This window comes from Syngnathus leptorhynchus, chromosome 21 (assembly GCF_054491065.1).
Source record: "Syngnathus leptorhynchus isolate UIUO chromosome 21, UIUO_Slep, whole genome shotgun sequence".
NCBI classification, from domain to species: domain Eukaryota; kingdom Metazoa; phylum Chordata; class Actinopteri; order Syngnathiformes; family Syngnathidae; genus Syngnathus; species Syngnathus leptorhynchus.
The window spans coordinates 256,160-269,033 of NC_141215.1; the positions used below are offsets into that span (position 1 = coordinate 256,160).

The window sequence follows — 12,874 nt, forward strand, 5'->3', positions numbered from 1 at the left end:
TACTCACCGTCATAGCCTGGCCTTTAACCGTGCAATATCTTCCCAGAAAATAACAAATGTCCTCTGCATTCACTGCCTCATTAAACATTCTGACAATAACTGTTTTCGCAGCATTGTCGGTCAGCTTTTCTACATTAAACAAAGAGAACAGGGATTTAACATTTTTATACCCATTCCAAAACTCACGGAGGTTTGCCGCAGAGCAAAAGCTCACATCAAAGCCTTTGCTAAAAGGCAACGTTATAATGCAGTTCAAATCATCTGCTTTAAATTTCAGGGTTTGTTGGATTAGCTTTCTGGAAAAGTTTAACCTTGACATTACCAGCGGCTCACCATTCATTTCCTTAAATGTAAAGCGTACACTGTGGTTCCTCCGCATGGCAGCATGGGGAGCTACCATAGCGGAAGCACCACTTAAAGAGATTTAGATCAAAGGAAAGAAACACACAAAGAATACCAAACAACTACAAAATAATGCAAAGTCAATTAAAGTAATTTACCATAGTAGATTCTGTAACAAAAGTATAAGGTTATTTGTAACAGAATGCTCTGTCACTATTTCCTCCACAAAGTGAGTCAAGTTCACTGCCATGGATGAGAACTTGCAAATCAGTCGAGGTGATTGCCTTCCGAGCTAGCTAAGAACAGATACTACAATTGATCTTAGCATAAGGACTGAAGCGATGGAATATATGAGTGACGGACTCGCTTACAGGCTTCCCTGTCTACCCATTCTCACCGACGGTTACAGTACGGAACAGAGTGCTGCTCTTCTGGGCACTAATAAATCGGCAAACCTTTCTGCCGACTTGTTCACGAGGCATATATGTGTCTCCTTTCAGCAGTCTCTATCCAAATACACAGTGTAGGTACCTATTAAAACAGTAGTCCCGATGAACATGAAAGGCAAAGATTGATAAATCGCAAAGAACTTTCCAGGGTCATCATATGTACTCAATGGCTGCACCGAAGAGAGTTGGGCCAGAAGTAAAGAGTGAAACCGATGCAGAAGTGGCAGTGGTGGGATTTGAACCCACACCTCAGGAGAGACTGAAGCCTATTTCCAGCACCTTAGACCGCTCAGCCACACTACCTACCACCTGTCATTTTGACATTGAATTTTGTTGACATTCTATTAAAACGTGAAGGCGGAAAAGCTGGTTTCTCCACCAGCATCCAGGTTAGTGCTGCCCGACTGAGCTTTTTTCATAATGTAATGAAGCCTGTACACAGCAGAGACCAAACAATATGAGTGACAATCAAAATCCAGTTGCAGGTTGGAACCGAATGCTTGTTTGCCGATTAGAGGACATCGTGAATTATTAGTGAGCAGCAGAGTGGCGCAGCGGGAGCGTGCTGGGCCCATAACCCAGAGGTCGATGGATCGAAACCATCCTCTGCTATTTGTAACTTGTGTCCTTTGGAAAGCTTTTGGCCTTCTTTCAAGTCGTTCTATTGAGAAGAAATGTCGCACCTGTATTTTCCACACGTTGGTTGTGCTGCATGGAAGTCGACCCATCCTCAATGCATACACTTTATGAGGCATATATGTTGTCCCTTCTTTCATCATTCTCAGCCCAAATACACAGTGTAGTTACATATCAAATGGGTACTCCAGGTTAGAATAAAAGGCAAAGATTAATATTTTGCAAAGACCTTTGAAGGGTCTTGATACTTTACAGGTGCACTGACAGGAGTTGGGCAAGGAGACCAGACCTGAATTGATGCAGAAGTGGCTGTGGTGGGATTTGAAACCCACACCTCATTAGAGACTGGAGCTTTGGATTCAGCACCTCAGACCGCTCGGCCACAATACCTGATTGCTGGGCTACTATATGGAATTTTCTTGACAATTATATTAAAACTTTGGAATCGGAGAATACAATGCTCGTTTCCCCACCAGCAACCAGGTTAGTGCTGTCCTACAGCGCCTTGTTTATAATGTAACAAAGAAGAAATAACTCGCAGAAGGCCTGGCGATCATCCACAAGAGCCAACTACCCGGAAAGCAAAAATTGTGGTGCTACAACTTCACATTGTACCAAAGGGCCATGTGGCCACTGAAGATGAGTAATATCAACAGCGAACGGCCTGGACAGACGAAGCAAACACCTACATTCAGAAATGGCTAGGTCTACCGAAAGGTTTCTCTGAAACAGGCTTGTTCGGGGCAACCTCGCTGCAACTGCCAATCCAGTCCATACCCTGGGCTATGAGCAGGAAACGGCTAGGTTCGTTCTTGAGCTAAGAGAATCCTTGGATCCTACTGTGAGAAATCCACGGGGGAGAGGGAGCAAAAACAAACTCCAGCCGAATCTGCTACTACAGGTTAATTAAAGGCCATATCATAGAAATACGTGACATATATATATATATATTAATTACTGTATATAATATATATATATATATATATCCCCAACCCTCCGGTTACTAGACGACCCACTCTACTGCTACATATATATATACTGTGTGTGTGTGTATATATATATATATATATATATATATATATATATATATATATATATGTATATATATATATATATATATATATATATATATATATATATATATATATATATATATATATATATATATATATATATATATATATATATATATATTATTTATTTATTTTTTTCGAACGTCCCGGTTCTCGAACAATTCCGTATTCGACCAAATTAAGCTCTCTGCGCACAAAGGTTTCGGAAATCGAATGATTCACTTCTTGAACAGCCTTCTGGAACGGATTGTGTTCGAAAACCGAGGCTCCGCTGTACGTAGAATTACAAAACATACACATCAAATACAAAAGTAAAAGTAAAACATACTTTGGCCTGCCAGTGAAAAACTGGGTACTTTACTTCGACTGTTTTAACTTAGTAGCTTCGCGATGACACATCCGAGGTCGGCCGTTAACTTGAATTGGTAGTCTCTTGATTGAAGTCGTTGCCTCAGACCCATTTTTGCTTATCGCTTCTCGGCCTTTTGGCTAAGATCAAGTGTAGTATCTGTTCTTATCAGTTTCATATCTGATACGTCCCCTCTCTGGAGACCACATATGAAATTGATTTTTGGAATAGGGAGGTGTAATAGGGGCTTGAGGCTTTCCCACCAAACGGTTTGCAAATAGGTTTATTTCTTGAGGGGGGCACATAAACCCTCCTGCTGGTCAAAAGGAGTCATTCATTCCATTAATGAGAATTACATTCACCTTTATATTTTGCTTCATGTAGCCTGATCAAAATGAATAAAATTACTCTCTGTATGTGCATTCACGTGTAACATTGAAGGAGGTGGAATATTGTGTTTCAATATGTAAATAAATACCATCATTGTCTTTTAAGACACTAAAAGTGTCACGTCTCGTCCCCAGCCCTTCCACTATGCGTCAGTTGTCTTGGTTTCTGTCCGTGTGCTCGCCCCTCCCCTCCTGTGTGCCCATGATTGGTTTGATTGTTCTCACCTGCCTCTTGTTACCTGTAGTGTATATAAATCCTGTCTGCTCCTCACTCCCCGTCGGCTCATTGTTGTCGTCTGTTGTCGTGTCGTCGTCGTCATGTCCTTTTGGTTCCTGACGTTTTCAAGCACCGTAATTTTCGGACTGTAAGTCGCGGTTTTTTTCATAGTTTGGGTGGGGGGGTCGACTTATACTCAGGCGAGACTTATATGTTTTTTTTCAAAAAATGTACTTGATCATTAACACATTACTTACTAGTACAGTTGATCGCCTCACATATTATTTTTAATACACTGAAAAACGAATAAAGCAATTCACACTTTAAAGCACAATATTCAAGTTCATGAAACAAATAAACAAAAAAACAAAAAAAACTGAAAAAGAAATAGTTATTTTCAAACTAAACTGAACGAGGGTGATTTAAATTTCACCATTGGCCGTGACGCAACAACTGGGAGGGGAAAGCGCTGTTTTTTTGAGTTTTTAAAAACCACAGGTCTGGTGAAGATAATTTAGTGTGGTGATGTAAAAAAACAAAAAAACAAAAACAAAAAAAACAGTAGGGGCAGCAATGCAATTTAGGATGCAAGCTCTGCTTGTGATGGACAGCATGCGAGCACACATCACGCCAGACATGCAAATCACGAGTCCGACGGCGCGCGTACGCGGCATTGTTTACACGATCGATGATCGATGTATTTTATGATTTGGAGTGACAGATTGTTTGGTAATATTGTTGCTATATGATAGTTATTTAAAATATACTTTATATATCGTTATATGAGTCTGTGGAATAATTAGACATGCAAATCACGAGTCCGACGGCGCGCGTACGCGGCATTGTTTACACGATCAATGATCGATGGATTTTATGATTTGGAGTGACAGATGGTTTGGTAATATTGTTGCTATATGATAGTTATTTGAAATATACTTTGTATATCGTTATATGGGTCTGTGGAATAATTAGACATGCAAATCACGAGTCCGACGGCGCGCGTACGCGGCATTGTTTACACCATAGGTGTCAAACTCTGGCCCGCGGGCCATATTTGGCCCGCAGTGTAATTATATTTGGCCCGCGAGGCAATTTCAAATTAACATTAGAGCTGGCCCGCCGGTATTATACGGCGGCAGCGCTGTAACACCGCATTCATCGCTTGTACTACAAATTCCATAATGGTCTGCTGTTGCTTTGGCGCCCATACGTCCGTTCATGACTCCGCCTCATGCCCATATAATTAGAATCCGTGTTCATTTTTTCCCAGAATGCACCTGAAATTTTCAAGATGGCGCTGCCTAGATTCGATACTATTGGCTTCCGAGCAGCCGTCCACAAACTAATGGGTGACGTCACGGATGTTACATCCATTTCTTATATACAGTCTATGTGCACACCCCGCATCCCCGTGCCTCTCCCCCACACTGCGACCTCAAACGACAGCTGTCACTGTGTTAGCCTACCAACAAATGGCGAAAAGAAAGGCAGAAAATAGAACTTTTCTGGACAGGTGGGAGACAGAATATCTGTTTATATGTATACAAGACAGACCTGTTTGTCTTGTTTGTGGAGTCAACGTGTCAGTAACTAAGGAGCACAATATTAGACGACACTATGAAACCAAACACCAGGACAAATATAAGGACCTGGACACGGCTTAAAGGAGCCAGAAAGTTAAGGAGCTGAAAAGAGGTTTGATTTCACAACAGAAAATGTTCACAAAAGCCACAACACAAAGTGAGGCTGCTGTATAGGCAAGTTATATCGTGGCACAAGAAATCGCCAAATCAGCCCGGCCCTTTAATGAGGGAGAGTTTGTAAAAAAGTGCATGATGAAGGTTTGTGACCAAGTGTGCCCCGAGAAAAACCAAGCCTTTGCAAACGTAAGCCTGAGCAGAAAAACAATAGCTGACCGCACATGCGAGCTTGCCACCAATCTGCATGTCCAGTTGATGGAGAAGGGAAAATATTTTGTTTCGTTTTCCCTTGTTGTGGATGAGAGCACTGACGCGTCTGATACTGCGCAGCTGACTGTCTTTGTCCGCCGCGTGGACACAAATCTGTATGTTACGGAGGAGCTTTTGGGATTTAAACCAATGCATGGCACAACCACAGGGAAAGAAATCTTTGAGGAGGTTTGAAAATGTGTAACTGAAATAAACCTTCCGTGGAATAAACTTGTGGGATTAACCACTGATGGTGCGCCAACCATGAGTGGTAAAAGGAATGGACTGGTGGGCAGGATCTGTGAAAAGATGCGCGAAGAGAACTGTGCAGGTGAATTATCTGTTTATCACTGCATCTTACATCAAGAATCCCTGTGTGGTAAAGCGCTGAAGATGGAGGATGTTATGTCCACAGTAACACAAAGATCTCAATCACCGCCAGTTTAAGTCTTTTCTGGAATTTTTTATGCACTTTTTCTTGCTACTCCAAGGCCTGAATGGTTTATTTATTCATAGTTGTTATGTTATTTTATTTTCAAATGTATTAGCCTGTGTAAGAAGCTAATTTTGACATTTACCTCAGAAGGCTGCAAACAGAAAGGAGGCATTCAATTTTTATTTAAATTTTATTTAATATGCCATTGATATGTTTTTTTATTATTATAGTTATCATTATTCTTATTATTATTACTATTATGACTATTATTGTTATTATTGGTATTATTAGTGTTATTATCAACTTGAAGAAGCTAATTTTGACATTTACCTCAGAAGGCTGCAAACAAAAAGGAGGCATTCAATTTTTATTTAAATTGTATTTATTATGCCATTGATATGTTTTGTTATTATCATTATTATTATTACTATTATTACTATTATTGTTAGTATTAGTATTATTAGTGTTATTATCAACTTGATTTTGCACGCCTGCACTTTTAAATTATATAAGCCTTGATTGTTCAATATTCATTGTAAAATCAAAACTTGTTTGATTCCATATTAAAAGGTTCATTTGTTCAACCTTGGCCCGCGGCTTTGTTCAATTTAAAATTCTGGCCCACTGTTAATTTGAGTTTGACACCCCTGGTCTAGGAGAATGATTCTTGCTTAGGGTGCGAGAGGTCCCGGGTTCCACTCCCGGACGAGCCCTACTTTGAAACACAGCTATCTCCCATTCTCTGGCATTTTTAACAGGCTGGTGTCACATGTGCTGTGTCATCATCATTCACAGGCTCCATTCGTGTGTCACGTGATGCAAATTTGGACACAGCGAAGGACTACCAAAGGGAATGCAAAAGTGAGTGAAAGATAGGGGTTTTCACCCAGTCTCAAATTAGGTACCACACCGTAGTTGCAATGCGAACTCATTTTAATGTGTCAGGCACTTTGCAAAGGAACCATCAATAACAATGAAGATTAGAAGCTGTCTCAAATTGGGGACGTTTTGTGTGTTAGGTGAACGTGATAACCACTACACCATGGAAACATCTGCTGCAGTGGTGCACCTTACCTGCTGGCCCAAACGTGAGTGCTATGGGCACCAAGCACACCCAAACCATCGCTATTTTAGATCTTTACGACTACTCCCACATTCATTCACGTTCGGTGAAACCTCCCCAAATCCCCACCCTAACACGCAAAGCATACGGTTTGACATGAAAGGCGGCTGTGGCTGGGTTGGCGGTTCCATCCCGGCTCTGTCACAGTCACATGTCGTTGTGTCCTTGGGCAAGACACTTCACACACCTTGCCTCCAGATCGCCATTGTAAATGAGAAACCGGTGCTTACGTATTATCGGGAGGACCTTTGATTTTTACTTTTTCTTTTTTTTCACATGGTTTGTTGGTTAGTATGAAGATCTTTGATTTACCGCGCACTGAGGAAGAGGCTGTTGTGTTCCCTTCAGGATCCTTACGTATTATTGGGAGGACCTTTGATTTTTACTTTTTCTCCGGGGCTATGGAGCTATGGCGCTCCGGGGCTATGGAGCTCCGGGGCTATGGAGCTATGGAGCTCCGGGGCTATGGAGCTCCGGGGCTATGGAGCTCCGGGGCTATGGAGCTATGGAGCTCCGGGGCTATGGAGCTCCGGGGCTATGGAGCTATGGAACTATGGATCTAGATCTTCATACTAACCAACAAACCATGTGAAAAAAAAGAAAAAGTAAAAATCAAAGGTCCTCCCGATAATACGTAAGCACCGATTGGGACATAGAAACTTGTGTTAAGTGTTGATCGCAATTTGGAGTCAGATCAATAGCTAAAAATCCGTATCCTAACAATTTCTTGGTGACCCCGACGTGATGTCAAGAGAAGGGTAATTGGCAACTCGTGGTCTATATCCAGGACACCGGACATCGTCTGGGACGCTGTCTCTCGGTCGGCGAACCGTTTGGATTAAGTGCACAACGTTGAGCTGGTACAACGTCTCCTCAACCCTGAGCGCTCATCACTGATAAGGTAAGCAGAATACCTGTTACTATAAGTCGAAATTCTGCAAATTGAAAGAGGAAATTTAAGAGGAGACTGTTGTTCAGATCAAATAAAGTGTGCAAGAAGTTAAGAAACATACGGTGAATAAGTTTGGAACCTACGTGTGTGACGTGTACGGTAAAGTCAGGGACTTACGCGTATTACGGATAGGTCTGGGACCTAGCTTCGTCGTGGTGGACAAGGGTACGTTGACGAGCGTATTCAAATAGCCAGGTTTTTTGAGATCCTGGGAGAAGTGAGGCCTCCCAAACACATCCGGTGGTAACAGTTCCTCCTGTGAGAGATCAGACCTCTAAAATATCCAAAATGAATCAAATTGGGGGGAGTGTGTGTGTGTGTGTGTGTGTGTGTGTGTGTGTGTGTGTGTGTGTGTGTGTGTGTGTGTGTGTGTGTGTGAGATGAGAGGAGTGCGTGTGCTGAGAGGAATGAATGGAGTGAGATAGTGTGTGTGATAAGAGGTGTGTGTGCGCTGAGAGGAATGAATGGAGTGAGATTGAAAGAATGTATGCAATGTGGTAGCGCAAATTGTGAGTGGCATTGACAGAAAGAAAGTGGCAAAGGAGCGTGTGAGACACCGAAAAGTCTTCGCGAAATTGGAAGCTGACAAATTGTTTCAGGGTTTTTCAACAATTTGGGACATGGAACGTCTCTCACGGCAATTGCAGCAAAAAGAGGGTCAGGTGCTGAAAAGAAAGCTCTCCTTAGAAGACCAGCAGAAAGGGGCCGGCTGGCGTGAGCGCAAGGTGCTTGAGAAGCACAGAGAGAGAGGAAGAGCGACGCTCTTTGCACAATATGGCAACAGCTGCAACAGCTTTGTTTGCCACTCAGAAGAAACTGCCCGTAGAAAGTGTTGTTAATGTGAGAAAAGCAGAGGAGGCAAGGTGTGGCTGAACAAATTTTTGGCTCTGATGAGTGGGCAGACCTGCACACTTGGTGACATTTGCCAGATGTTGGCAGGAGCATGCTCCCTAGTGCAATTACAGGCGATTGAGGAAGCAGCAGGCACAGCGAGACTGGGGAGGGAGGTGCCCTTGCCACCAGTAGCAGCGCCCCTGTTTGAAAACATTAAAATGACTTTCCCACAACCTACCGATCTGGCCCCCACTATGTTTCCCTATGATGTGAAAATGTCACCTGCCCAACATTATGTAACATGTGTGGAGAGTTGGATTGAAACCACAGGTCGCCATCCGACTCTCACGCACGAGGCAGAGGTGCTCTTCCGGACGGCGCTGGTGGATGGACTTCCGCCAGATGTGAAGAAGCAGCTAATGTCAGACCCTGACATTCTGGTTTGTACCGAGGAACAATTTAAACGTCATCTTTTGCATCACTGCAGAATGTTTACTGAGTCACAAGCTAAAGTTGATAACGAGACAGACGCATTATCCAAACTGTTGTTTAAATTACAGTTGGCAAAAATGCATGGTGAAGCTAAACAGTCTAAATCACAGAAAAAGGAAATGCAAATGTCACAGGCTCCTCAGGTGGTGGGACGCGGAAGGGGCCAGTTCCGGGGCGGATACAGAGGCTGGGGAGGGAATGCACCTGCTTACCCGGGAGGGCAACATACAAACCCCATTCGCCCAACGCATGCTTCATCTGCGGCGAAACCGATCACTGGGCAAGAGAATGCCCGCAGTATCGACCGCACGGAGACGCCCGCCCAGCCGGAGGCCCGCCACATCAACCCGAGGCGCCGATGCAACAAGCAGCGCCCCTACCGTCTGGTGGACGGCCCTGGCAACAGCCACAAGCACACGGAGGTCAGTACTATCAACATGATGATCTCTGGTGTGGACAATTTGAATAGGGATGCCCGGGGAGCCAGAGAAGCAGTGGCCCGGCGGAGCCAATGCTTCATGTGACAGTGGAGGGAAAACCTGTGCAGATGCTGGTGGACACAGGAGCAACGTATTCATCAATAAACACTGCCCTTCCTGTATCCTTACTGTCAAAGAAAACAACAACTTTAGTCGGCTTCTCGGGAAAACCACGAAGTCTGCCTTTTACCAAACCACTTGAAACTGTGATCACCCGGACAGGGTGGAGACTGTGGCACAAATACATCCATTCCACAGACACTCCGATCAATTTGATGGGGAGGACTTGTTGTCAGCCGTTGAAGCCAGAATTCTGTGTGGGCCAGAGGGAGTGATTATTCAATTTCCAGATGGCGTCAGCATCCAGTGTTCACAACAAATACAACAACATGGTCAGTGGCTGATGGCGCCCCTACCGACAGAAGCAGAAACTGCAACCATCTACTGGGCCAGGCTGGAGCCAGAGACCCCTGCTGGTGGTGGTGTGTTCTCGACCTACCTACTGTGGAAACCTTGGATCTGCTCACTGGCGCCATACCACCCACCTGTTGATCCTTTGCATTGCACTCTATATTAAAGCCGAAAAAGTGATGATGTATATCGGGATTTGTTTGAAGAAATTGAAGGGCACATGTGGGATTTAACTTCATCACGTATTTTGATTGGTAAAGAGGGAGTTGCAGCGGCAACTGAACTGACACATGAACAAATGCAGTGGTTCAAAATGACAGAGAAAGGGGTGCCACACATTTCGCTGGCTATTGCCCCAGGACACGAGGCCAGACAATTAGGCTCAATGGTCAAGCAGTTGTTGCAACAGACCGATTGGCGGAAAACTCACATTCCTAATTTGTACTGGTCTGAGTTTCAGAATGCACACCAAATTAAACAACCCATGGCAGACACAGGATTGCTGGAGATGATGTTGGTGAACCGCGGTCCAGTAATCTGGACGGGGAACACCCCGACTCCTGTTTGCCTCTGTCGCTCTCACATGCCGATCTGTGTGCCGCCCAGGATGCCACGTCCCCGGAACAAAAATCAGTCTGGGTGGCAGCAAAGGCTGTCAAACAATCAGATGGCTTGTGGGTAGGACCCAAAGGCCAGCCCGCTCTTCCGGAAGGAAGGCTAATGGCGGAGGTCCTGTCACAGGCACACACAACTTCCCATGTGGGTCCCCATCCCATGATGATCCATCTTCGAAGTTGGTGGCATCCCAGACTCTCGGACATGGTCTGGAAATTCGTTGCGGATTGTGAGTCCTGCCAGACATTCAATGCACGTCCTACGTTGAAGCCTAAGCCCGGCCTGTTTCAGCCGACCCCGTGGTCGGGAGCAGAGGTGATCATTGATTTCACCGACATGTATACAAGAGTGAATGGAAAACGCTTTTTGCTTGTGTTGGTTGACGCTTACTCAGGCTGGCCTGAGGCATATCCGTGCTCGAAAGAAGATTCTGCTGCTGTGATCAAGGCTTTGATCACCCATTGCATCCCCACACATGGTTTTCCGGCCCTGATCCGCTCTGACAATGGTACACACTTTAACAACAAAGCCTTGGCCAAGGTGGAATCAATTTTGGGTTTGAAGCATCGATTTGGCTGTGTCTACCATCCTCAGAGCCAGGGCAAAGTTGAACAAATGAACCGGACGTTGAAGGAAAAACTGGCCAAAATTATTGCTCAAATGAAAATGAATTGGCTCCAAGCGATTCCGCTTGCCTTGTTGTCTGTGCGGCAATCTGTTAACAGGCACACTGGATTTGCACCGTTTGAATTGATGACAGGTCGTCTAATGCCGGGACCAGCAACGACGCTCGTCCCACCGGAGGATGTTACGGTACCAAATTTGTCTCATACAGCATACTGGTCCTATTTGTCTGCTTTGGTGTCCAGTGTTTCTGCACAGATTGGAGAGAAATCCGCTGCGGCGGAGGAAGGCGTGTCGGTGGAGAAACAGCTCACATGTACACGTGTACGTCCGAGTCATCTCCAGAAAGTGGACGGAGCCCAGGTGGAAGGGCCCCTTTTGTGTCTTGGCCAGGACGTCTCACGCGGCCCAGCTCGACTTCAAAGGACGCCGGTGGTATCACTACTCACACCTACGTCCGGCCCCAGAGCTTGTTCCATCAGGATGAAGGTATTCCTGTTTGGCCGTGTCCCGGACCCGGCCAAGGGGGGGGGCAGAAAGAGAAGGAGCAGCAATACGGAAAAGTAAAGGGGAGGGCTCGAAAGGTTTTTCGGATTTTTCAGAATTAATTTTAGTAGTGCTATTTTTATTAAGTTGTCTTTTTGTGTGGACATTGATGAGACCATCCAGCAGAAAACGTCCCAGATTCAAATTTCACCCACCTATAGACAATATTGATGCAGAGGAAAAGTAGTTTATGAAGCTGAGGTGAACACAACAGAAGAGCTCTCACGAGAGGAACAGGGAGGTTTGAGACAGAGATGTGACAGCGGAAATTGGCAAATGTAAGTCACGTTACAGGACAAATTGGAAAAGTACCAGAGAAGGGTGTGGAGGAAGCAAATTGAAAAGGTAAGGGAAGTATTGGATTTAGCACCACCAGACAGAGAAGGGACATGTATTCACCAAGGTAAAGAGGATGGACGGTTTGTAGTTGCTTCATGTCATGGACAAAAGAAGTTAACATATGGAAAAATGTGGTTGTTTATTTTATTTATGGTTTTTCAATGCTTAGGGAATGAGTTTGGTTTGTCCTCGGTTGAGAGGGCATTGGAGAGTCACGGCATACAATTATTCACTAAAAAAGAAAGCCCGTTTTTGACAACCATGTTGTTAGAGATGTTCCGACTCTAACTTATTGTGCAAGAACCACACGAGACAGTATGCCCTTTTGAACACTTGCACGTGGAGAACTTGTTCGTCATTGTAGATACAACAATGTCCGAACAAATTCTGCAAGTGGAGAATTTGTTCGTTGCTGTAGACACAGCAATGTCCGAACAAAGTCTGCCGTTGCATTCATGCAAGACAGTATTTATTGAGAGAAGAAGGGTGGGGGTGACAATTTACATGTGTGGTGGCCAAGGTGGGGGTGAAACACCTGGCCTCTGATCACATCATAGCGGGGATGTTTTACGATGTTGAGTAGACAGAACAACTTTGATTGCGTCTTCTACAATTGGTC

At 44.4% G+C, this 12,874-nt stretch overlaps 1 pseudogene; it reads left to right on the forward strand.

Moving 5' to 3' along the window:
* Nucleotides 1–2,969: 2,969 nt before the first annotated feature.
* Nucleotides 2,970–3,142, forward strand: LOC147039893 (U2 spliceosomal RNA; annotated as a pseudogene).
* The last annotated feature ends 9,732 nt before the right edge of the window (nucleotides 3,143–12,874 follow it).